Here is a 27,552-nt window from a genome sequence, read left to right as displayed (position 1 = left end):
ATCTCACTACCTGTGCCTTTTCTCTGCTTTCTGGCCTCAGGACTCTGCCTCTCGTGCAGTGCCTCTCTGCATCAGCCTGGCCACCTTGCAAAGCAGATCACCTCATTCACAAACCTAAAACAGTTATGTGACTAAAGCACCATCTGACACTCCTTGAGCCAAATCTTAGTTACTGAACCCCATCGGCTTTACAGTCTGGCTTCACTGCAGTGCAAGGGAGGCAGTGCATCCTTAAGTCCATGCAAAATCTGCCCATGCTCTGAACATTCTATGATAAGAGGCAGAATCATTTACATACTTCGATGAATGACAGCCCAATAGCCAAATGACAAGGCAAAAACCTGGTCTGAGCCAAGTGAGCATGGAAACACCTAAACCACTGCACAGGTTCCTGAGAGAGGCAGAAGAGCTGGAAGGGCAGTCTGAGATTTACCAATCCAGAATTTGCATTTGCCCTGGTTTGCTCTAATTTAAGGCATTTTCATGCTGGCTTTCAGGCTAGGCAGAGGATTATCAGTGCCCCTTCTTCCCTTTGAAATTCTCATACCAATTTTCTAAAAATAATCCAGAATACTATGCAGCTTTGTTTAGATTAAAAAACATTGCTGGAAAACTTGCTTTTGCATGGAAGTGCACTCTCTGCTTCTTCTGCTTTGAAAAGCAGATAGATGATGGGTAAGGGAATGGGAGAGCCTGTTTCAGTTTCCCCTGTTCTTATCATTTCCCAAAAGGCTTTGCATCACACAGGACAGAAGCAGCCAAAGCACCATCATTTTACCATAGTTTACAATACTGTCTTGGAGAGACGCACGTGTCATGGGTCAGTCATAGAAGCACTGCTACGTAACTTTTGTCTTGCATGCTTTGAAAACTGCTACTCTGTTTAGGTCTCTGACCTCTCTTCCAAGTCCCTGTCTTAATTATTGCTCTTGTATTTTCATTTCTGTTATTTGATCCACTTATTGACTTTTTTCTCTGATCCCATTTTGTGTTGCCCTAGCAAGCCTTCCTATCCTTTTATCAACTAATGTCCTATACTTTCACACTAATTTTTTACTAAACAATAGCTCTCCAGTTTCTTTTGTAGGTCCAGATTTGTTATGAATATTAATAGCTTCTTGCAAGCTCTATTTGTGGGAGAGTGCTGGTCTTTGATCTGTGGCTTTTTCTTGAATACACTACCATCTCTGCAATTGGGTTTTGGGTCCCTTTTATGTTTTCCTACCAGATTCCTTTCTTCATTTCCATCTTTTGCTTTTATTGCAGAGTTGGAAGCTGTGGAGGACCTTTAAGCATTTTTCTTTATTAAGTAAGCCCTCTCATACTGGCACAGTCTATGGCGATTCCAGCCCTCATTGTGGACTCTTTCTGTACATTCCCTAAAGGCATCAAGCCATTAGGTGGGAGCATGTAATTTGTTTTGTACTGTAGAATTCCTGCCATGCCGATATGTATTTAGACCACAGGCAAACCAATAAAGTTGTCATAGAAACAAAGCATTTCATGAATAAATCAATTCATAACAAACTTGTAAACTTCGAAGAATCCACTGTGCTTTAACAACACATCTATTATATAGAAACACTAATCATGTTTGTAATGAATAACGTACATATTCTACACATGTCCATTTGTTTAGTCCTGTTGGGCATCTCACAAATATTAAGTCTTTCCTGTATGTTGTGCATATCTCCACAGCAAGAAAAGACAGAATTGGATGCTTGCATGATAATGTACCAGCAGGAATTTTTCTATTTCTTTTTTGATGTGTGAGGTGGAGGTTCAGTAAACTCTGAAAGCCTTTTTTACATGCCAGAGAGGATTGAAAGTATCAGTGCAGTAATTCTTTTTCTAGTCACAGACAACTTAATAGGACTTCATCCACTCTTCATATAATTATAAAAAAGCCTAGACAATGAGAGCCTGATAAAAGAAGCAGATAATATTGCTGAGAGCTGATAATACAAGCATAAGTTCACAGGCTGAGAAAAATCCAACCTTCTTTTACTCCAGTTTAGTCTCACTGAAATACATGCACCTGTGGTGGAAATGCTGCTAGAATTGATCATAATACAGCATTGAAACTTCACTTTACACATCATGCTTTTACTAGCACCTAACAGAAATGGGTGCCAAACACCACCTGATTGCACAGCACTCTGCCTGGGTGGGAATGGCCAGGCCAGACATGATGGGGATTTTTTGGAGTCTCAGTCTAACAGTCCCCTGATTTCAAATGGATAGTCATGCAGTGAGGTAGTACTTGCTGTGAGTTGCACAGTATGTTTGAACTCCAGCTATCAAAGCAAAGGCAATGGAGAAATATTCAGGTATGCATGTGAGAAACATGCCTATGAACAAGATGGAGGAAAAAAAGCACATGATGCAGGGGAAAAAGAGAAATAACACATTATTAAAGAAAAATGGTTAGCATTCAAATTCAGAGGCTGGGTGTCTTCCCACAGATAGATACACATGATTAAAACACAGTCCATACAAGGACAGCCTTATGGGGCCCATCCATATGGGCTCCCAAAGGACAGAGCAGGTCCCTCCCCAGCACCAGACCTTCTTTCCAGTCTCTGCAAAGGAAGAGGCAAGCTGAGGTTTCTGCTACAGTGAAACACCTTTCTGCCTTCTCCGTACAATAGCACTCAGGGAAAAAGATATGGATAATAGTCTTAAGCAACTATCTCAAAAAACGTGTGCCTGAATAACAAATTGCTAACATAAATTGGTAGCATGATACATTATGTATGGCACATGAATCTGCCAGGTGCAAGGCAGAGTCTCGTTCTCCTGATTCCAGTAATTAAGCAGTAGGTTATTAGTTTAATATTGTTCTATAACCCATTAATACTATGTAAGCTTGATCACAAATACCATATTAACTGTATAGATACATCTCACTTCAAGGAGTTATTCTGAAACAGCAAAGGAAACACAAACAAATTGAAGCAATATATTTTATAACTACAAGTTCAAAAAAGTCTCCTTTCTTTGGAATTCATTTAAGTGCCTTTTCTAGTTCTCTGGAATATTCATTATTAGCCTTGCAGTTAAGAAAATTCCAAGTATTTATTTTATTATATCTTGGATATTTACAGGAGACAAAGAAGCACTTTAGAAAGAAAATTCCACAACACATTTAGGTGGTCTGTGTCTCTGCAGAATTTTCCCCTATTCACAACTGGAAGGCTGCAAATAAAGAATTTGGCTCACAGACATATGCTGCAGGATGGGGAATTTTAGTGTAGCCTGTGCACAAGACCAAAGCTCTCACTGAGTTAGTGCTGTCCAGGAATATGCTATAGGGATCACAGCTCGAAAGTAAAAATCATTTGCTTTCAAATTCACAGAGCCTTCTTTTAACTACGTCGTTTACAGATATGTTATTTCCATAGAACAATACATTATCCAGTAATTAGGTTCATTTATGGAATCAAATCAAGGCTGTCTACATTTCTGCTGGGTAATGTTCTTCACAAAACAATCCTCTCTCCTGGCTCCTCTGATTATTTTATGATTCCTCTTGCTTCTTGTCAGTACAGATTAAAGGTAACACACACAGCTGGGAACAAACATAATTTTCCAGCAATAGCATTTTGTTTTCCTTAATAATTAACAAGTGCTGCTGACTAACCTTCCAGTATAAAATGTGCACCTTATCGAAAGGGAGAGGACACAGGTTAGAACAGCTCACTTGGGATATCAAAATAAGAAGTGTGATTAAAGTATTAAAGATTTAGAGGTTGACATTAAGGGATGAAAGGTGGAATTACTGTAAACATAAAACTGTTCAGCATTAAATGCAATGTGTTACACTTGAAACAGTCTCTCAAAGTGCTAACATTTCAGCATTAATTATTAATAGAAACTGACAGCTCATTTTTAATTTGAGCCTAATGACAAGGTTCCTTAAGAGATAAATACAACACACTGGCTCAGAGGGTTTGTGGATCTTTTGAAAGGCTCTCTAGGTTGTCTAGACCTTAATCTGAAAATTCCTCATAAAATAACAGTCTGTCCACAGAGATTAAAAAAAACAAAAACCAGACAAATCAATGCGTACCAGCTTGCTCTCTAGTTTGGGGACACCTGCCCCACCTCAGCAGAGTGCCACTGGCAGCACTCCCCTCCTCTGCTACACATCCAGATGGACATGGAGAATGTCCCAAGGGTGCACCACCAGCCTTTCATCACCCCCTTCCCCACCAGACAAGAGCTTTGGAAAACGTGTGTTTCGTCTTCTGAGTGCTTTTCTTATCAGACCACAAACATCATGTTCACCCATCGCTAATCACTTAATGTCTTTAGAGCAACTACCCATCTCCTTTTCCTATTTGTCATAATTTTGAGTTATGTCACCAAAACAATGATTTTTAGGACCCAGTTCTGATCCCACCTCAGTCACCATCACTCAGAAATAGAGTCACTGCCATCAGGGATACAAGGAGGACAGATATAGACCAAAATAAAAGGACAGGCCCCCAGGTCAGGCCAGGCAGAAGGACCTTTGGTAAAAACTGCTGTTGCTGCATCACGTCTATTGGTCGGAAGAAACTTTTGAAGTATCAGCTATCAATAAAAATACCATTATTTTATTTCTGCTATTGAAACTTGAATTACAATAGTCAATGAAAAAAATGCATTTTATATCTGAAATAGGATCTGTTAAATAATATCTATATTATATAAAGCATGTTAAATCTTTTGTTAATAGAAATATTTGTAGTAACCCTCAGATGCTCCTTTGGGACGCCACAACTCTCCTAGGAGTGTGAAGTTCTAAATAATCTGTCAGAATGAGGGTCAAATTTAGCTCATTAGCTTTGGCAGGTGTAAAGGCTCATGAGTGACAGTGCAGTTTCCTTCCAGCCATGCAAACTAATTGCAGCAAGGAGACTAAGTGAAGATATATTGCATTCCTACAGGGGAGCTGAGAAAGGGGGGGAGAGGGACAAAGTGGATGGGGCAAGCAGTGGGAAAAATAAAAAGAAAGAAAACAAACACCCCATGTTTTAGGATACAGCTGAGAAAAATTCTGAGAAGAAAGCAGAAGGAACATGCTGATAGTTTTATCTGCTCTTACTGACACATTCAGAATTCCTCAGGGGCTGGAAAGAAACGAAGCAGTTTGTAAGCTGGGCTTTCACCATGCACAACCCTGTCACACAATACGACAGGAATTAACTTGTGTCTACAAAAAAGCAGTATTTGGCAAAGAAGGGCACTGAGGCCATGAGGCTGTCAAATTAAAGGACATTCAGAGAAGCGAAGCACTTGTACACTGGTTTAATTCAAGCATCAGGGTAAAGGAAGGGTAAATAAGGGTAATAAGGAGGAAGTAAGAGAAATCATTGCTTGAGAGTACATTATGATTTCACTGCAAAGCCTGCTGATGTGAATCTTTTTGGGCTTGGCTTTTCTGTTTACTCTGTGCTTTTGTTCTGCTTCAAAGGAATTTGTGCTAGAAGTAGCATGTTAAGAGGATCAAAGTTACAAGATGACTTTTGGGAAAAACATTTATCTAAAACACTCAGAATTTGACTTCTGGTGCTATCCTGGAGTTAGTGTTCACTCAGTTGCTTTTTGGCACACACAGCTCCTATAGCTTATAGGAAATCTGATGAAATCAGATGTGTTCCCCATTAGCATCAAACAATCTAATTCTACCTGCTCATGGTAATGTCCAAGTTGTGTATCTGGAGCAATTCAAAATAATATTTGGAAAGGAAGTATTTTTGGGTTTTTTTAAACTGTCTTACAGAGATTTTGCATTATCTCTCTCAATAACTAAACACCTGTATTCTGGCAAGTGAAAAAGCTGAGCTAAGAAAAGCTTTTCAGTTTATATACAAAATAAAATTGCTAAATTCACCTAAATGAACCATTTAAAGCAAATTGCTTTCCCAGTACTACTCAGAACTATTTGCCATTTAGGAGTTGTTAGAGAAGTATGAAATATACCTAATGAAATACACAGCCATACAAAAGTCAAGGCTTTTTTTATAAGTCATTCTTTAATGAAAGATGAGGCATTTTCTTGTAAAAGTATTGCCAGTGTGTATATTTCTAAAGCGTATTAAGAAATGTACAATCAGAAGCAGCATGCTGTTCTACCTTCTGCTCATTTCCTTGAAAAAGTTCCTGTCACAAATAGAAATGGTATCTGAAAAGACCCAGCGAGTGCATCTTTTCTAGGAAAAAGAAAAGATTTCCTCTTCATTTGAAGATTTGATTCCAGGGATGACAAGGCAGTTTGCAATTTCAGCATGTCTCCTGATTTTTATAAAAGAGAGGAACAGCAGCTTCAAAGGCCCAGCTCCCAAGTATAAAACCCTTTTTTAAATTTATTGCTTGACTCCTAAATATCTGCTTTAATAAGCTGGTGTCAACACATACATTCCACTTGTACATATGAGGGTCACATATGTCCTCGTGACATGACAACCTCATCCCATTCCAGCTTTCCCATCATGTTTTACAAACACACACACCCCATTCACAAACCTAAACTGCAGGCTTCCTGCATCCCAACACAAGGCAGCTCCCCTACAGAAGGTGAAGATCCATGTTCTGTGCCATGTTTGGAGGCTGCTCATACAACAGCATGTATCTGTATTTTCACTAGCTACAAGACAGGATTTAATCTCTATTTTGGCCACATAACAGATGCACGCCAGACAGAAAAAGCTGTAATATACTACCTACACATACTTCTTTGAGGCTACACAGCCTTCTTCTGCACAAAGTGTACACATCCTATTTTATGACATTTCAAATAAGGGCAGCAAGTGTTGATATTGCACATATCTTACTACATCAGAGCCCTGCGACATCCTCTCGAGGGCTTTTAAACTAGCAATGTATACTGTACGTGATCTGCTTTGCATGCAGACTAGAAAGCATTCAGTATTTCTCACCTCTCCTTCCCTCTTCCTAACCTCACAACCACCTCAACTGAACATCTATAGAAAACCGTAAATGACTTCAAACAGACAAAAGAAATCACAAACTTTACTCTCCATGATTGCAACAAACCTTGGCTGGCAGAGACTTGAGCTTCTTCCTGACTTCTCCACCACATAGGACAGACTACCACTAGCAAATCTCTCATACGCTTACAGGGTAATGCCTCATGTCAGGATTTTAGAAGACAGCAGCAGCTCTAAGATCATGAACCAAAATATTTTATTTTTCTAACAAGATATTCCTCAATAAAACAAATGTGAAGGGCCATTCTAAAAAAAACCAAAAAACACTGTGTCCAGATTTCGTATTCTTTTTCAGTGAGAGCCTCTCCTGTGGCTTTTATTTTTCTGTGTCTGCAGTGGGTTCCAAAAGAGGTAAAAGGGCCTCAGTAACTATCTCCTGGCTTGTACTCCACAGTCCCCACTAAAGGCCAGCCCTTCAGCTACCACAAACCTGAGCTACAGCCCCTGATGTCACTGGAGCTTTTCTGCTGTGCTGCAGATTGGGATTTGGTTCCTGCAGCCCTGGCGTACACGATAGCCCTTTTCAGTACGTGGTGCTTTATAGAGGCAGCATTAATGCAAACAACTCCTTGCTCTCTGAAAGGCAGACATGTCCTACAATCTGACATCAGCAATTTATACACCTGAAGGCACCATACTGAAAGGGCACCAGGAAATTTGTTTATTTTTGTTTCATCTTGACAAGATTGGAAGATTAGAAGGCGTGCATTTTTGAAGTGGCACACAAAGGGTGGAGTAGTGGGAGTTTAAGAGGCTCTGCCAAGGAAGAAGAATGCATGTTTGGAGCACTTGGCAATAGGCCCTGAAAGTCTCTAGGAAGCAGCGAGACATGGGGAGGGAGGAGGAGATGAAACCAAAGCAAACAAGACAAGTCTGAACCCTGGAGACAGGCAGGGAGGGGCACCAGGCATTAGCCTGGGAGGAAAGGCAAGAAGCTAAGTTCCAGTCTGCAGTGTTGAAGGACAAGGAAACATCAATGGGAGATGTCTTGGAGACAGCTGAAAAGCTGAAATTTGGGGGTAAAAAATAAATCGAGATAGGAGCTATCAAATAGGTGCAGAGGTTAAATCACATAAGAGGAGCTGGCAGGGAGAGAAATGGTCCTGTAAACCACAAGAATCAATAAAACAGAATTTAGGAGGAAAGATGCTGCTTATACCAGTGCTGACTGAAAAAATTTGAATGAGACAATGAAAACCAAGGTAGAGCAAAGTAAATATGAATCCCTGCATAAATTGGAAGTCCTAGTACATATCTTGGAAAACTGAGACAAAAGCCAACTCAGCTAGTGTAAAGTGGCACAGCTCCACTGAGAGGCAAGGACACCTCTCCCATCACTGAGTCAGCCTCAGAGATGCCTTTAGACTTCTCTAGGCTCCTTGTGCACTGTCCCCCAGTACTTTATTAACTACATCACTTATGTGCAGGCATACAAGGCTAACACAGAGGTCTTACCACCAACCTTAAGAAGTGTCCATAAATTGTATTTGAGATAGGTAGTAGAAGTGGCATAAAAATATGAATATTGACTATTATCCATTACTGACAGATGCTCCCATAAAGAAAAAACTAAGGAGGCTTACTGTGTAATTGTTCAACACAATGATTTACTGTGCAATCCTGCAAGGCTTATCATGTAACTCATTGTGAAAGTCCCTGATTTACTGTGAACACAGCAGAGCTTATCACAAGGTTTCTGTGGGAAAGACTTGGCACCAGCTTGGGATAGGGTTTCACAGACCATTAATGATGACTGACAGGTTCATTTCAAATGACTTATAAAAGTTCACTGTACAAAATCATCATGCTGTCTTTGTGATATTCAGATATTTTAACTTCAGTGCTGTACAAACACTCCTTACCACCAAGAAATTACCGAACAAGCACATGAGACTGGCTTGGTTTACACTTTTCTCGTGTTTTATATATTATCATTAGAGTCAACCATCACCTTTTCGTGGTCTATACATGAAAAATTGAAACTTCACTTTTTCTTCAGGTTGGACTGGGCGGGGGGAAGGGGGGAGGAGACACACATATGTACAACCCTTCAACCCAATTATGAGAAGTTAAATGCCCTCAGTTTAGGTAAAATATTTTCAAAAATCATAAATCTGCATTTTTGAAGGCTGGGAGGCATGTCTATAAAATATAAAGTGGGTGTCTGACATGTCAGATAAAGCCCAGCATAAAAATAATATAAATACCATTTAGCCAAATGTTCACCTGATTTCCTTTTTGCTTGGCTGGGCACATTAAACTTGAACAAATAGGATAAACATCTGATTTTTGTGGAATTCCTGTGCTTGAGGCAGTCCTGACAAAATTGGAATCATGTATTGACTGCTGCAGGTAAGCGGGGAGATACCATCAGATTTTTGTGGCTCTGAACCAGTGCCATTCTAGAACCACACAGAAATAGCAAGTCTGCCTTTCTGTACAAAGGCCTGAAAAGGAATGGATGAAAATACCACTTGAATTACATGGACAATATGTTGAATGTTAAATGCAAAGCTGAAGAGGTCATCCAGCAGATACCACCAGTTCAGGGCAATTCACTGTCAAATCTTGCATACAGCACAGGACTGACTACTTGCTTTGCACAGGCCAACAGCAATTTTAAACACTCATTTCCCCCTTCCCCATTTTGTAAACAGTAACCTGGGCTTTACAAAAGATCAAGTCTTCATCTCACCTGGCCACACTACGAATAGCCCATTATTCTACAGTGGAAAAGCTCATGCATTAATCTTTTTATCCTGAGTAAAGGGAGGATCAGGAAATGCCTAATGCCCAGTTTGCTTACAACAGCCCACGGCATGTCAATGCATAGCCCAGCCATGTGATCTTTCCTTGTGTTACTCAAACAGGTGGGTGCTAAGACTTGCTGTCCTTATACTAGACAAAAGCCAAACCTGCTGTAGCCCTTCAGAGGCTTTCAGTGCACACTGCACTGTAAGGATGCCCAGCTCAGTCCCCCGTGTGTCAGGGCAGGCTGCCTTTCCCGCTCCTGTTGGGGCTCAGAGCAGCCTTACAAGAGGCAAAATACAACCCTGAGAACAAATCAAACGTCCTCAACAAGATAGGCCAGTGCAAATCTCCCACTCCTAAACCCCATTCAGTGCTGATATGAAAAGGCTACAAGTGTGGCTCTGCTGCCATAGCTGTGACCATTCCTAGTCAGTCAGGTCTGGACTCGGTAAATGGATACAGGCTGTAAAAACTGCAGCTGAAAATGGCAGCTTGGATACATCTCAAACTGCTCTGTGCTTCTGTAGAAGAGTTTGCTTAGGTAGCCCCATTAACAGCCTACACCTCTTTAGGCAGTGGGATGAGAGGAAGAGCAAAAGCATGCTAGAGGCATGGAGACTCACACAACCCCAGGACCATGGCAAAGAGCAGGTTTCCTTTACAAACAAGCTGAGTTCAGTACTAAGGTGTTTTTGGATCACAATACCTTAGCCACGACCATAAGAGGAGTCTTAAAGTAATCTGTTTCTAAAAAACCCCACCCAGTTTTCATTGTTCCTGTTACAAAAAAAGCATTTAAACACACTTCGCACTGTTACAAGCAAAGAGCACTGAGCCAGCATAGCCACAGAACTGCCTCAGCTTTCTTTCTTCAATGAATCAGTGATTTACTTCCCTTATTTATACTGGAAAACAGCAGGATTTCCAACTCCTGTAATTAATTTTCAATACTGTAGAAGACTGAGCACCTGATTCACTGACTACAAAGGCGACCAAAGCACATGTTTCAGTTTCAGCACGTGACAAACTGTTTCAAGTAATCAGAGCCAAGGAAGTGTGCAGTGGTATCTGCTGTAGGTGCTTCCACAGCATCATTTTCCTCCTCATCTGCTAACATGAATCAGTGCTATCTTGCCACTGGACTGGCTGACCTATTAAAAATGTATCTGGACATACAGCTGTAGCCTGTGATATACAGTTAGCTCTGTTCCGTCAGATTGATTTAGAGAAAGGAATATGCTTATCTGGAAAGGTAAAAATCACAAGGCAGAAAAGGAACAGCTGGCAAGTCTTAAAGACAAAGGGGAGGCTCTCTTCAGACACTTTTCTTGTATAATTTATGCTGTAGACATTTTACTCTGTCTAATTGCCCCATTTCAATCTAATGTCAGTTAATCAATGACTTCTGCATAGCATGGAGGTGAACCCTGGATGCAGAACAAATGCATAAATTTGGTCTGCCTTTTTGCAGGCTCTACTTACAGAGCCTCATCTTTTGCATTTGCTTTCTGGAGTTGAAATTTCTTCTCTTTTGACTCATCCCCAGCAAACACCCACGCTCTCCCTCTTTTGAGTCACAGTGTTTTTGTATTTTTAAATCATGATTACACTTCTGTAAAATGTAGATTTTTGAAGTATCTCACCACTGCTTTTTACTATTATTGTTTTATTATTCTGCTATTTTTATTTGGAAGGTCTGCTTCTCAAACCTATCCAGGCGGTAAGATCCCAGATGTATCATGAAACAAACATTGTGACTTTTTGCCTTGTTTCTAAAGTCTTGATTTCATGTCTTTCTTCCCCTTACTCAGTATATTCAACTGTACTTTTAAAATGAGAATATATTATCCCAAGTACTTGGAGGGACCCACAGGTCTTTTTAACCTTCTAGGCTAATCTATGTAGAGCACTTGGAAACAAAAAACATTCAGAGATTATGGCCAATCAAACCCCACATGTAAAGGATCTAATTTGGCAGGTGCTCCAGTCTACAACTTTGTGGGATGAAGCCCATATTCTTCTATTACCTTTGCACTAATACTACACTTAAACAGACACACATCCAAACACACTTGTAGATAGCCTGAAGGAGAACCCTGCACCTATCCCAGACAAGCAGACTCTTGCTTCACCTTCAAACTTTCAGAATCTGGCAAAATAAATAGAGATTTTTCATATTTTTAAGGAAAACTGGGAAACCTGCCCCAGCAGTAGCTTAACTGAGTGTAAGCCTTGAAACCAGTAGGTAGTTTTCCTCTGTCTTCCTGGAGGCTAGATCAAGCCTTGTATGGAGTTGGGCAAAAATAAAGGCAAACCATTAAAGTAACACTGTTTTTCATATTTTTTTCTAAATGGTGGAGAAATGCAACATAAGGTGCTTTATTTATCCCATTTCTTTAAATGGCCTATACATGTAAATTGTTCTGCTAAATGTATGAAACTGTGCCACAGCTTTCTTAAGAGCTGGATGTTTATTGAGGAGGTATTCTGGAAAATTTTAATTTGATCCATTCTGCTACAAATTATTGTAGTTCTTCTCTTGAAACAATCCATGCAAATTGGACCGACTCATTGTCTAACACTCTGTGCCAAGAAAAGCAAACCAGAGACAAACCCTCCAGCTTCTTCTCAGCTCCCAACTGTCACCACCCCAAATCTTTTACCATGGCCTGCACAAAACACATGGATGCCAGGAGGCTTGTGTTTTGATTTATGAAATTCTTGACCAATAGCTTGGGTATGCACAGAATAGGCAGACACAAGAGCAGGCAGGTGAGCACAACCTCAGCTGCAGCTGTGTGAGCTCAGCTGCCACCAGCACATTCCTGGAGGAGCTGCAGCCCCTATCCATCCCCATGTTCCTGAGGGAAAGTCTGGAACACTAGATCTGCAACGTTATTGCAGAACAATTGCTCCAAGATATTAAATCTAGCTATGTTTTTATTCTTCTAAGAAAGCTTGCCTTTCTACTAAGAAAGAGGTTACAGAAACATGGGGCAGGGCAGGTTCCTCCAGGTTAAATAAACTCTGGTAATGTATTTACTTACCTTGACTAAGCCATGTCTTCCTCCAGCGGGACAGGCAGGCAGGATCAGGACCAGTCACAGAACAGCTGGTGGGGAGAGCAGGGCTGCTTCAGCCACAAGTCCCAACATCAGGCACATTCATAGCAAAGGCACAGGCCTGGGGCCAAGCTTAGGGTCAGAAGAAGCTGAAGGTCAGGGTCAAAACCAGATACAATCTACAGACTGCCAGCCAGGTCCATATTGACAGGACAGCTCTGACACCAAGCTTGGAGGCCCACACACAGGCCAGAGTGCACCTCAGCAGGGTGCACAGAGCAGGAGCTGGAGACCAGCAGCCCTACAGCACTGTTGAGAGAGAGACAAGGGCAAAGGGCTCAGCTTAAATCCTGAGTCCCTGGAGGGGGTGGGATGCCCCAGGTGAGGCTGGTCAGGGTCATTAATACCTATCATTGCCTCAGGGCACCTGACACCTCATTTATTGTTCAATTAATTTCTGTGCACATTTACAGCAAAGTGGGGGTTTAGACTCCATTATACCATGTGCTTTAAAAAAAAAAAAAAAACAAAAAACAAAACCCCACCAAAGCAAGCCCCAGGTATCCTAGTGAAAATATTGAGAGACCTCTATTAAAAATACCAGCTGTGATACGCAGCTTCAGAGGGGATATGAAGTTTTATTCAATATTTCCTAGCTGAACTCAACATTCTGCTTGGGGAGCTACAATAGTGCACAAACAAAACCTTCTCTTATTTACCACAACAATCTACTGTATTGTGTCACATTGTTGCTGGTACAGAAATTATTTGATATCATTTTTTTAGTTGTAAATTACAGCTCCAAAATTTTCTATATGCTTTATTCAATACACATTGAACTGTCCTGTTAATTGTTCCAGAATAGGTGGAATTTGTCATAATCAAGATCCCACTAACTTAAAACAGCCTTTTTCTCCTGCCTGAAGAGAGTAGGACTACCTGGGGATATTTTTTCCTTTGCCAAAGGAGAGAATAAGACCGATGAGAGTTTGGCTCATCAGGAAGATGTATAATGTATTTTATCTTCAGTTTTTGAGAAAACCCTGTGTCAGAAACGTGTATTGTAGGTGGAATAAATTCACTGCTGTATAAAATTAGAAATCATTCTGAGATCACATGTAAAACAAACATGGTCAACAATAAGGTTGTTTTAAAAGCTATTTGATTTGTGGTAATATTCCTCTTCAAATACGCTATCATTAGTATTTTATTGATCTCAAAGTTCTTGGTATTTCAAAGGCTCTGATTTAAATTTTCTCCAAGTATGAGAAAAAAATCTATTGTACCAATTATATGAGCAATCTTAAGTCTGTAGTGTGTGTCACTTTACAGGACAAAACAGTAGCGAAAGGAAATAAAAGCCAATGTCAATCTTCAATGAAATTAACACAATTTAAACCTGCTCCAGGCAAAACAATGAAATCTGTAATTTATCAGCACTGGATAACATCACCAGGAGAATTATTTAATGATTAACTACAGTGGGCTGGAGCCTGGGGTGAGGCGTGTTGGCTTACGGCTGCTCTTGGAGTGTGCTCTGCCTCCGAGCTGAAACACTGGCCATTACCACTGGAGAATGAACCCCAGCAGGGCTGTCCTGCTGGGGGGGACATGACCGTGGCAAGAGGAACATGGAGATGACCTCCTCACCAGCTTTGCAAGTGTAGGAGTGCTCTGGACTGGCAATGAAAGCACTGATGCATTGGAACAGCTTTAAATGCAAAACCAATAAAACCACTCACCATAGGAAGGGCAGAAGCTGCTCTGTCACTGATGCAGATTTTATCATTGACCCTTGCAGAAACAAGATTTCACACCAAGTATTTTTTGCTATAAAGAACTGAAAAGGGGAAGGAGCTTCATGTTAGTATTTAATATTGTAGCTTAAGTACTGGCAAATTACATTTCTGCGCTTCATGGAAGCAATCTGCTTCTGTGACTAAACAGATTTTTGTGTCAGAGCTTAATGATGGGGCTCAGAGTGACCAGGGGAAGCCACGGGGAGAGGTGCCACGTTTATCAGCCTCCCATGGGGCATGGAAACACAGACAACATTCCAGAACTGGGGACCAACAACCTGTCTGTACCCTAGAAATAAGGAAAACGGGACTAACTATCAAGCTACTGGAATCACAGAGAGGCAAAACTGATGTAACCAAGAGCAGACAGCCTTCGGAACTACCTAATATGGTTTGTGAGCACACATGCACCTCTCATTCTTGCATGTAGTGGGGTTGCTCAGCTTTGGTGACCACTGCTGGGTGTTCCCCTCCCATTCTCTCCCCGCACATTTCACAGCACCACCATGGGCAGGCTGAGCCAGCCCAGAAGTGCAGGGTGCCTGTGGCCAGCACCCTGTGGGGCTGCCGGTGTCCTGCCCACCCCCAGCACGGCCGTGCTGCTGCCTTGGAGCTCAGTGGCCTCGGGTTCACACGGAGGGCACAGCTCGGCTGGACAAGGCACAGAGGTCCACCCCAGCAGTGCCACCCAGAATCTGTGCTTGGGGGCAGCCACAGGCTCCCTACAGACCTGAAAGGGATGAATCGTAAGCAATATTTGGGAAAGTCAAAGAGCTGTTGGCTTTCCCATGTGGCTGAACAGCTCCCAGCTGAAGTCTGAGCTCCAGACTTGGCCCTGGCCCTGCCACTGTTGCTTGGCTGCTGGCTTAATCCTGGAACCTCCCTGGTTAGACAGCTCTAGGATGGGTATTCTGATTGTAGGTGCATGAGAGACTCCACCAGGATGAAGCCAGAAAGCTTTGGAGCAAGTGTATTTCCTCTCCTGGGAGCAGCACTCTGTCTGTGCAGCTACGCCTCTGCATGGCTTTCTATAGCTGATGAGCAAGGAAAACACCTAATTCCTTTTATTATATTTTGTAGCCTGAAGACAGTGGAAGTGTTGAGACAGAAATATCCTAGATCAACTTCTCCATCATGGTAATCAAATAGTCCATGGGTTATTGATTTACTAACGCATTTTTGCTATATAGAGATGCTAAGAGTGTGTAAAGTATCTTCATTTTTAAGTATTATAGTCATTGCAATCCATTGGGACATTAGCTATGTGTTACCTTGGTCATTTTGTGTCTGGATTCTTTCAAATTTGTCATTTTTATGCACTCTCCAAAATGTCTTCAGACTGGCAGATCCTTTTCAATCGTAACTTCTGGGATGAACATCAACAAAGTTCTCGTTGCTACATTTAACAAAAGTAAGGCTGTGTCTCCAAAAGGCGATCATCAGTAATATCTATACACAGATTGTACTATTCTCCCTCTAAGTCTTGCTGCTGATTAACAGGGTGGGTTTTTTCCTGAAGAATATGTTGTTTTTCTAGTTTGCTATTAGCTTCCACAAATGACTGCGTGATGCAGTTTTGTGTCTCCAAGCCTACAGTAAATGAGAAACATTTTGTAGAATTTTCTTTTGCTCTTGAATTTTTCAACATGCACATGGGATAAGAATGTAACAAGACTCCAATAGAATTTTATAATTGGATCAAAACACAGTTCACCCACATATGAGCTGGATTGGTTGTGATAGATGTCAGGAGAAATTCTAAGGCAATACTAAAATTCTTTTATTCCATAACTGCCAAATAAAATAGTACTAAAAGCCCGTGAGCAAAAGCCTCCTGGTTTGGCTGGGTTTAAATAGGAAAAGAGTAATCAGATAGTGGATGAGGCATCAGTAAAATCAAATTATGAGAAGCCAAATGATACGATTGCCGTACTACCCTCCCTACCTTCATTTCTGTTTCAGTTCTGAACACATTAATCATGGCTAGACCATTTGCACCTTGAACCCAAACAAGGTATGCTATCCCATCCTTGGTAATAACCAAAGGCTGAGACCCATTTCAGGTGTGTGTAATATCTCCTTGCAGCTCCTCTGGCTGCTATTAAGACCTCATCAGATCTGGTCAGCCATCCAGATGGCTGAGTGTGCATGTCCTTTTGGGTTATTTACACTAAAGCTGAAATACTGACTTGCTCGCTTCCGAGAAAGAGGCAGTGATGTTTCCTCAGGGGTCTACAGGATGGTGCCTGGCCCCACCAGTCTGGGCTGAAGGATCCTACTAGCCCCACATTTCAAAGCTGCAGTTTCCCCCATCATCAGTCCTGCCCTGTGTCTGGGTTGTTGCATGGCCCCAGAGCCGCTGCCTGTCCAGCAGCCTCCTGGCACCAGAGCTCAGCTCTTTTCTCTGCAGCGTGTATCCCCAGCCCTTGCAGTGCTGAGCTGTCCCACACAGTGCCATGTGTTCTGAGCCAGGGAGCTCAGGTGGGCGAGCTCCAGATAACAGCAACCCTTCCTACACTGGGAGCCGGGAGCCGTGCACTGAGCCGCCTTCCCGGGCGCTGCAGGACCCAGCTCGGAGACACGCACCTCGGCTCCAGAAGCATGAGCGGAGCAAGACAGCCGCTGTCAAAACGCTCACGAAACACAAGGAGAAGCTGTGCTGGCGCGCTCACGGTCCGCGTTAACCCCTCCGAGAGCAGCCTCGGGCAGGCCAGCGCAGGGGCAGCGCAGGGCCGGTGATGAGCTCACCCTGCCCGGGCTGGCCGCGCTCGCCTTCCCTCGGCCGGGATGGCGTCACCCTGACCTGCAGCCCCCGAGGACAGCGAACAAAAGCAGGGAGCGAGAAGCAATCGCCAGCCCTCCCGAAGCCCCGCTGCAGCCTTCCATTGTTGTGTGCAACGCTCAGATTTTATGTCAGCGATGCAACATAATTAATTAGATTTAGATTAGATGAGAATACATTAGACACAGTGAGACGCTACCTTCCTGCCTGTCCATCCCTGGAAGAACTGGGCACAGTTTCTTTCGTTATGCATATTCCCTTAATAATATATTTGTCACAAGGATTCTTCCTACACCCATCTGGCATATAGATATTTTTCCAAATTTGTCATTTTTTATGTTCCAAAACCTATTTTACTTCAGATGCTTTCATAATGAAGCAGCTAAAGCCTGCCATAGCTTGATATATGGAGCAGAAATCACATCTGTGCCAGGCTGTTTTCTAATCAGATAAAGCACTGAATACCTGCAGTGCTTTTTCTTCTGGCCTTTGAATGGATGTACCTGAGTGACTTCCAGTGCTCGTCTAGCTTTGCATTTTCAATTACTACAAAACACCATTCCTACTTTTAGCTTTCAGCTAACTTCTGTGCTTTTAAAGCAAAAGAAAAAGAACCACTAGAATTGCCTAGTGGTCCCCCATACAATGCAAACCATGGAAAGTCATTCTGCAGCTTGGGCATCAGCCCAAACACTTGTGCTTGATCTAGAGTGTACTTTTCAGAAGGACATTTGCCCTCATTTCTCCTTTTAATGCTGTCAATCACACCATATAATTTAGATACTGTTACTAGTGAGGAGTGAAATGGGCAACAGAGCGGTGGGGACTTCAGAGAGTGGTTCTTACCAAATTTGGGCTCCAGACAGAAGGAGAAAAAGAGGCGTGATGTCCCATTTTCACAGCATCGTAAGTCTGTGGTGCAAGGAACTTCACTTAACAGAGTCATAGGAAGATGCTTCTACTTTTCTCTGAACCTTCACCTGCCCTGCTGTGGTGTGGCTCCTCACCACTGCCTGGATCCTTTGCATGCACACAAACAACAGGCAAGATGGATTCTGCAGGAGATAATTTCATCTGAAGCCACATTAACTCCCCAGACACACTGTCTGTTTCTCGTGGTACATCCCAGGAGAGGCTTCGCTGGCACAGCAGAGACAGGAAGGCTGATGGTTTGTGGCACTCCCCTATGCCAAATCCCAGGAGAGACTTCCTCCTACTTTGAATTTCCTCTGTTCATATAAAGCAAAAGGACAATCTGAGGCATTGCTCTCAGTATAGTTCAAAACACAGTTTGAAGTGTGAATTTTTCAATATTTGAAGCATTGGCTTTTATGATTTATCTATTGATATTCCAGGACAAGCATCACAGAGTGAGGCTGGCACCTACTCCAAATATAACAATCATTGAATGAATAGCAATATTTTCATAGACATTTTGTCCATTACTATGCAGATAAATTCTGTCTCTGTATAATAACATGAAGATATCAAGATGATAAGATCAAGCATATTGGAGAAACACTAAAAAAACCCAACTCTGAACCACAACAGTTCATATTGTTTCATTTCTGACAACAGCACGCGCTTTATGAACAGAGCCTGACTTTATAGTGGGTGTGACTCAGGCATAGGAGGTGTGCAGGGTTTGCTGTCTTTTATCCCTTGAGTCCACCTTGCAATATTGCTGGTATCCGTGTGTAACAGATAGTGTTGTGCACTGGGCTGGAAGATAATAAATAGATGTGAGCTGATGATTTACAGGAGGGTGCTTGGAACTCCTTGAACCACTGGGGAAGGGAAACTGTGCCGGTACAAGGTTGTGCTGTCAACCTTGCAATAGTTTTTCCTCTCTCCTGAGGGCAATTTCTCCAAGATGTAACTTGCTTCCTGCCTCATCATCTGGAAATTCACAAATCAGAGGAATTGTGGTTAATTACTAAAATGGCTGATCCATAGATCCTTAGCTGTCAGAGCCTGGGGGGAGGGGTTTAATTGTTGTTTTCCTCTGAAAAGATTTCTCCTAAAGTGAGGAAATAACTCACATTAATGAAGATTGCAAATAGAAGACTTTCGTGATTATTTCCAGTTGTTGCAAGAACTGCTTATTTAAAATGTATTGCTTTCTTAACTGAAGAAACTGATATTTCTCCAAATATCCAGAATAAATTTAGCCCTAAAACATTCATAACGAAGGATGAATGCATATCCAGGCTACCACTGCATGTGATCTCTGATCATACAGTAGTTAAGTTATACAATCACAGTGATTTATGGTACTAAACTGTGGAGACTCATATCTGCAGGGGTGTGGGTAAAGGGGTGGAACTCTCATCAATCAAAAGACTATACTTGTTCAGCATTTGGATAATTAAGACAGACAGTAAAAAAGCATGAAATAATATTTTAAAAAATGAAATCAGAATATCTATTTTCACAGTGTTATTAAGAAATAGAGTGCTGAGACACCTTTTCAAAAAGCTTGCCTAGAAATCCACTTATTATCTTGTAGCACTTGATAGATGTGTTCTTCAAATTCACGCTGAGGGTATTTGTAGAGTTGTTATATAATACACATACTGTCCTCGCCTTAAAAAAACAGGATTACAAATAAAGGCTGTCTTTTCAGTTTATTGCAAGACAGAAACAAAAAAAAAAAAAAAAAGAAAGAAAAGAAAAAAAACCACAAGCAATTTTAAAATGCAAAATTCTGAAATTTAACTCATCCTATTGATAGTGCTTTTCTTCCGATTCACCAATCCCAGGTAGAGATAGTCAGGCACAATGAGGGGCTAGCACAGGGGAACTGTATTAATCAAACAATGTTCAAAAAAAAAAGTTTAATTAACTGCATATTTTGTAAAAGCCACATTTCATTACTGTTTGTTAGGAAGATGGAAGCATGCACTGGAAACACTAATTCTAATTATTACTTGAAGTGGGAGTTTTTGGCAGAAGGTCAAGGAATAATAGAAGAATGTGTGAATCTGTGCTACAGCATAGCAGTAAGACTAATCATTTGAATACAGCCAGTTGCTTTTTCTTGGACTGTCTGTGTGCTGTTCAATGTTCTGGATGAATCTAACACAATCAGCCTGTTCTCTGGTGTATATCCACTTCCTGCTGACTCAGGGCAGCTTGCCTCTTCTGCCATTTATTAAAATGAAACATTCCTATTAAAACACCATTTTTCAGAGAGATGACCAAATAGATATTAGTAATGACATTATTAAAACTATTTTGTTTAAAATGAACTGTCACACTTGTGTGTTGCAAAGCAACACAAACAAATCTATTTCATTTAGTGAGAGATTGCTTTGAAAAGCTGGATTTCTTTCTTTCTGTTAGAAGGTATTGCAGAGGATATGTGATGTGTGCTCCAGGAAACCTCCAGCTTTTATAGCTATTAGAAAGGAGGAATATTGTTTCTAGTACTCTCCATAGCAAATAATGTATAATTCATGGATTTCATTAACATGCAAATATGATCCATGGTCTCCAATGTTTATATCTCCTAATAATCTATTAATGGTTTTAAAAGTAAAGGGTAATAGAAACATTTTGTATGAGCAACATTTACTTGTGGCTGTGTTTTTCTCTAATTGTATGGTATAAGCATGTATAGAATTAAAACAGAAACAATGGAAATTAATTAACCTATGATTCTGAAATAAATATTTATTGAACATAAGATCACATGGCCAATAATTTGAGATTTGCTAATGAAAGACCCTATTACCATTAGATGACAACATGCCTTAGAAAAATTGTGCTAGGGAATGGAAGGGTACTTGTTCTTATAAGCATTGCTTGAAATGACCCCTAGATTTGGAAATAGGATTTCTATTGAGATTTCAGCTCCCCCATCAAACACAGATGGGACAAGAAACAAAGAAATTTAACATACATCTCAAAGACTTGGACTTTTTCAGTTCTCTTTGTAACAGCAGTGGATAGATGAGATTTCATGGGGGTGCAACCTTGTTTATGTTTTAGGATCAGCTACTCTCCACTTCCATGCTCTGTCTGAAACGTCAGACTTGTCAGTCTGAAAAAATGCCAAAACCCACTTCTTGCTTTGTCAGAGCAAACATACAGCACTGGCAAGCAGATAATTCCAGATTTTGGTAGTTTTTTTCTGCTCTGAACGCTTGCTGCTTGCAGGTTTGCATGTTTTGCCTCTGACTCTCTGCAGTGCTGTTGCACAACCCACACCCCCCCACCCCCTCAGATGATACCCCAGCCCATTGCTGAGCCCCTCACCTTTCCCCCTCCCTCTCCACAGGAGGATCTGCCAAGGTAGTGATTCACTTCTGTATCAGAAACCACACAAAGAGAAACAGTGCAAGACATGGCCACATCTGCTCTTTGTAAAAAAACACATTTAAAGTAATGATGCTGTAGGCAACAATAAACCATTTTAATCAACTAATGGAAAGAAACATCCTGTCAAGGACAGTTTTGATGATTTTCATATTATAACCCATAAGCACTGGACAGTATTTTAGACCAGGGTTGAGGACTTTTTCTCTGAGTCTGAAGAGTTTGTCTGAGGATAAGGAGAAAAAAAATAATATGTCAATCTCCACAGCATGTCTCTATATTACTAATAAAAAATATTCCTCATATCCCATAAATGTGAGAGGAATGATGGACTTCTGAACATTTAACAAATAAACATAGGGCCTTTTTTAAAGCAAATGCGTATATGATGTAAAAACCCTTTATTGTACCAGCTACTTCCTTCCTAGGAGGCTGATTTCTGAGAGAAATGAGAACATATTATGTAAGGTTGGGAAACACAGACAGGACTTTGAATCAGCACCTTAGCTCACCCCTTTCTGGATAACTCTGTGGCATGCAGATCCTGACCATAACTTATGGTTATGGTCATCCTGACCTGATCTTATGTCAGTGTTTTAATCTCCTGTGATGATCTTTTTCAGGCTAACTGTGACTAAAATGTCAGTCTCTTATCCCCACTCTTGTATGTTGTACCTCTATATCTTCCTCCCCTTTGAGGCATAGAAGAACACTTCTGCATTCATAACCCTCCCAGAAATGAGAATTGCCTGAAAGCTACAGCTGTGTGAATTTGGGAAGCTGAGTGGTGGGTCCACCAGGAGAGAGGAGGTTCAGAAAACAGTTTCTATGCTACTCATATTGACCTGTATGTGTAGAAAAAAAATTGATTTTTTTAGTAGAGGCTACCTGTCAGTATAAACAATCACAATTGCATTCACAATGAAAATACGCCAATTTTGCACAACAAAGAAGCCTGTTGGTACATACACTTCACCGTTCGTTACAGATTTCCTTAATTAAATGAATGTAACAAGTTTATTAGACTTGAGAAGCTCTGAGAAAAGTCAGATTCATTTATACTGAAAAGTAGGACTCAGAAATAAATTATTCACAGTTGATTAGACTAAGACAAGCATTTCTCAAACATTTCTCAATACTTCAGAAAATGCGACATATTGAACTGTATTTTACTGTGAGGCTCAAAATGGCAATTAACAGTCCTAAGCTGCATATAAAACTCAGTATGAACCACGTTTACAAGAACATTGTGTGTGAATCAAATTACTTTATCTTTGGTTTGAAGAACTTAGAAATAATTGCCAATAAGTATTCATGTATAGGACCAGTTTTTTGAAACAAGTTACTTTAATTACTACTAGTGTCAGGAGTACGTGTAGGCGATTTTATTAGACTTAATGTGTTTAGTGAAGCTCCCTGAACTGTAGCTGGTTTATTTCTGTAGAGAATGAAATATTTAATATATCTTTATTATTCTTACTTTCTGATATTGTATTTATTTCTAAATGAGATCCCAGCATTTGATGCTTTTGTTGCGTTCACAGAGAATACCAGGATGAAGCACAGCAATGTATTATCCTCCAGAAAATATGAACATCATGTAGATGTGGCTTTCTATAGAATCCACTTGTAAAATAAATTCCTTTCAAGCTGCATGTATTTAGAGCCCTTTCCATTTGTACCCACACCTGGACCCCAACACAATGATCAATGGAAGCTCTTCCATGAAAGAATGTGAATGAGGAAAAAACCGAGAGAGAGGAAAGGTCCCTAAATTGTGAACATCGTGGTCCTGAAAAATGATAGAAATCCTTGATGACTTTAATTGAGCAGCTCTTTCACTTCTAGCAACGTTCTTCTCAAACATGGAGTTCCTTGAACTTTCCACATCCAAATTACTAAGAAAATTAACTAACAAATTATATCAGCAACTCTCTCAGTAAATAATGCTAAGAAGGCAGTTCCAAGATACCCATACAGGTGAATGATCAAACCTTAGCATGTATGTCTAACAATCTTTCAAGTAATACGACTTGTGGATTTGTTTGCTTTTCTGTTTTCCTTAGCCACTGAGGCCATTTTCAGCACTGCAGGGACAGTCAAACTGCCCAGGGCAGCTGCACAGCCCAGGACACTCCACTGTGCTGTGCCACAGCTGCGGGATGGGCAAGGCCATGGCCTGCCTGGCACAGAAACATGCACTGCAGGGTCACAGGCACAGAAACATGCACTGTGGGGTCACAGGCACAACGCCACTGTCTCCTCCCTCCTCCAGGCGCAGAGTCAGCCGGCTCTACACCAACAGGAGGGCTGAAAGAGTAAGGCAATAAAGGTAAAACAATGTGGCACTTCACCATCATCCATATTTTTCATCACCCAATTCCAAAGGTATTATCTTGAACATGTCAATCCCATGCGAAGGTTTACAGACTGCAAACATTCATACTTCAAGGAACACAACAGTTATGCACTTTGCTGGTGTGATATAAATTAGCAGTTTCCCACTCTTCATTGCCACAATAAATCTACACAGAAAGAACTGCTGGTATATACAACAACATCAAAGAGCCTGGAATAGAAATAGTGAATTGCAGTTATAAAAATAAATTTCTATGAAGAAGAGAGAAGCAAAAAGGAGACGAATGTTCTAATCTTACCTTCATCATAATCTTATTAGCATTTCTCAGTGAGTAGTTCAAGTATCAGTCTATACTCTTATGAATCTGTCTCATAAATATGTCAAGTGCAAAGTATAGTTATTTTAATAGTCTGTGTTGGTGGGCCATCATGGATTTAATTAAGAGACAACTAGTGTATGAAATATGACACAAAAGCACCAAACTAAATGGAGAAATGTTTTACTGCAGATTTAAATCAGGGACACAGAAGTAATGATGATCTGGCCTTACAAACCTACCTACATTTAATTAATGCAGACCAGCACAGACCTGTTCATATAGGGAAAAAAAAAGAGGCATTAGGCATTTGCATTATCTCCAACAGCATTATGTTATTCATAAATGTGTGTTGGTTTGTGGCACTTAAATTAATTTTCAAAAGCTGGAAAAGGAACTCCAATAAAAATTAGAAAAATGCTACTTTCAGCTATCTGTTTTTCCAAAATGAAGCCTTTATTAAGCTTCCTGCCTTATTTTGAAGGGTCTCAGAATGCTCAAATCATTATGTTACAAAATTGCCAATATCCCTCTAACATTGCAATGAAAACTGTTATTTTCCACCCAAATCTGCTCTTTCTCCATCTTTCTCCATCTTTCTCCATCTTTTCAAAAAATGAGGGCATGCACAGCACTGTGAGTATGCAGGATTAGATGTTCAAGCACTGCACAATCCCTCCTGCTATCATTTTGGTGCACTGCTTTGACTTGATAGATTTGGCAAGATACACTGAGCATACATTTTCACGTTTAAATTCCTACTTATGAGTTTAACACTATTTTAGAAAGAAAGAATCCAATAATTCCATGAAACTATTCCAGTATCTTGAACTGATACTGCAGAATCATTGACTGCCAACAACATCAGTTGCACTGAAGTTGAAAGCAAGGCTTCCTATTGATTTGTAAGGGCACAGAAGCAGACTGAGAACAAACACTTAAGAATATGCCTGTCTGGCTGTAAGAATTGATGCCTGGGTCAACTACAGGAACCATATTTACACATGATTTTCATGTCTAAGACTTTGCTTTTTATTAACCCGATCCAACAGGTAGTAGCTATTTCCTGTTAACTTTTATCAATTCAAGTGGCTTCCAGTCATTTAGAATAGAACAACCTTTAATTGGTTGGTTGGTCTAACAGGCAGTTAAAGTATTCAGAGATTTTATTAACCTTTTATTACTAAAGGAGAAGAAAAGACAGTAGCTAGAAAGCATCATTAAGTGAACTTAGTCCTTATTTTCAGAAAACTCAGAGCTGTGGACTCTAGGTGCTCTCCAAACACCATAATTTGGACTGCCAAGAATGTAACAAAAACTGTAAATTGACTCAAAAATGAAAGTACTTGGAAGAAATAAATTCCTAACTACTTTTATTTTTTGGTGAAGAAAACATCAAAGGTTTACAACTCAGCCTGGAAGGCAAAAATGGATAAAAGGATAGTGCCTATAGTTTCAAAATATTTTTCTCTTTAATGAACAGTTGAAAATATCCATAAATCTCTTCCAGTATCACTGTATTTGAAAAGCAGTCAAGTCTTTTGTGCCTGACATGTTTATAGTAAATCTATTATCATCTGTCGTGTTTGCATAAATTGTCCAAAAGTTCATCCTGTCTTGGCTGGATGTATTTCAGTATTCATTAGTATTGAAGTAATTTTTGGAGTAAATGAAGGGGAAAAATGCCCAGAAATTGAGATAATGCATAGAAAGAATGAGACTTCATGTAACTAACAAGAACAAACAGAGCTTTATTCGGCTAAATTCACAGAAATTTGTTTTTTATTGAACTAACCGGTATGTAAGTGTGTAATAAATAACCACAGACAATCAGGATGAAATTCTAAATAATACATGATAAGGTAGTAATATAGTCCCAAACAGGTATTTATATGGACACCTAACTAATCAAATAGCTCTTGTCACAGGTCTGCTGTGAGCCATCACCTGGATTTAGCATACCTTTGCACCTTCCTCTGAAAGCAAGAATTACGGTGCAGAAACTCAATGTGAGTCCTGATCTTTCACCTTCTTCCTCAAGTAAGAAGACAAATATAACAAAAACAGAAAAAATAGCACCAACAAAGAACTGCCATGGGGGCACAGCCTGAAACATGGGGCTGACTGAAGCTCCTGTCTGAGGAGAGGCACTGCACAGCTGAGGGCCTCACCTTCTCCTGGAACAGAGGGTTCAGGTGCCTCCAGCCTCCAGAGCTTGTCCTGGCTGAGCCATCTGCTCCATCCAGGATGTTCCCCAGCACCCACAACCCGCCTGTTTCCTCTCCCAGCCTCGGGGTGGGAAGTGTCCTCATGGCCCTGCCTTGCAGTGCTTGGCTATGCTGTGGGTGTTTGCAGGAGGTAGCACGAGCATGGCAGGGAGAAAGGAACAAACAGCTTCCAACTTCTCAACAAACACTATTCAAGAGCTTCCTCTCAGGAATAATTAGTGGCACTTTGGGTGGCATTGTAACTGGAGCACCTAAACACCGTTAAGGTTCCTTGTAGCACAAGGTAGTGACTTGATAAAAAGGGTTGAAAATCAAGGACATAATTTTGCTGAGTTACTCAAGTAACAAAGAGGTGAATAGCTAAGAAATAACTGTACTGCCTCACTGCAACCAAAGAAACAAGGAAATCCAGAGCTTTCCAGTCTAGACTCCCACGGAATCAAACCTGAAGATGTGCAGGAAGAAATTTACCCTGGTCTACACTCTACACTATGTGTTCATTAGATTTTAAAATAATAGCCCACTATATCTCTTAGCCTCAGGGCACAGTTTCTTGTGATTTCCATTAGAAGTTTTGTTGACAGCAGAGTTTGTTCAATGCAGTGTGAACATAACAATGGTTTTACGGAGTTTTACAGAGTAACTTCCATTCACAGAAAGCTCCCCACACCTCTGTATCAAAAACAATTTGCAGAATTAAATATTTAACAAACAAGTTTGAGATTTGCAGTGATTAAATTAGTGAGATAATTAGCAAGATATTTAAGGTTAATGTTTACAAGTAGGTTAATTATATCCTTTCCCAAATCTCTGTTTTCATTTCGTTTGACACATGTTGCAATAACAGTGAAAGTGAGGCCACGCTTGCAGAGGTGGCAGGCAAGGCAGCATGTGTCACCAAAGGTGACTGAATGCACACTTCTGAGGGAACTTTTCT

At 40.7% G+C, this 27,552-nt stretch overlaps 1 long non-coding RNA gene across 1 annotated transcript in view; it reads right to left on the bottom strand.

Moving 5' to 3' along the window:
* Positions 1-27,552, bottom strand: part of LOC121665626 — a 111,234-nt gene that overhangs the window by 49,885 nt on the left and 33,797 nt on the right. The gene's annotated exons all lie outside the window — the stretch shown is intronic.

The sequence above is a fragment of the Corvus kubaryi genome, unplaced genomic scaffold (assembly GCF_017639235.1).
Source record: "Corvus kubaryi isolate FWS band 111438036 unplaced genomic scaffold, C.kubaryi_AGA036_p1.0 37334, whole genome shotgun sequence".
Classification (NCBI taxonomy): Eukaryota; Metazoa; Chordata; class Aves; order Passeriformes; family Corvidae; genus Corvus; species Corvus kubaryi.
Note: the sequence above shows the minus strand (reverse complement) of the source record. Positions and strands in the feature narration are given on the sequence as shown.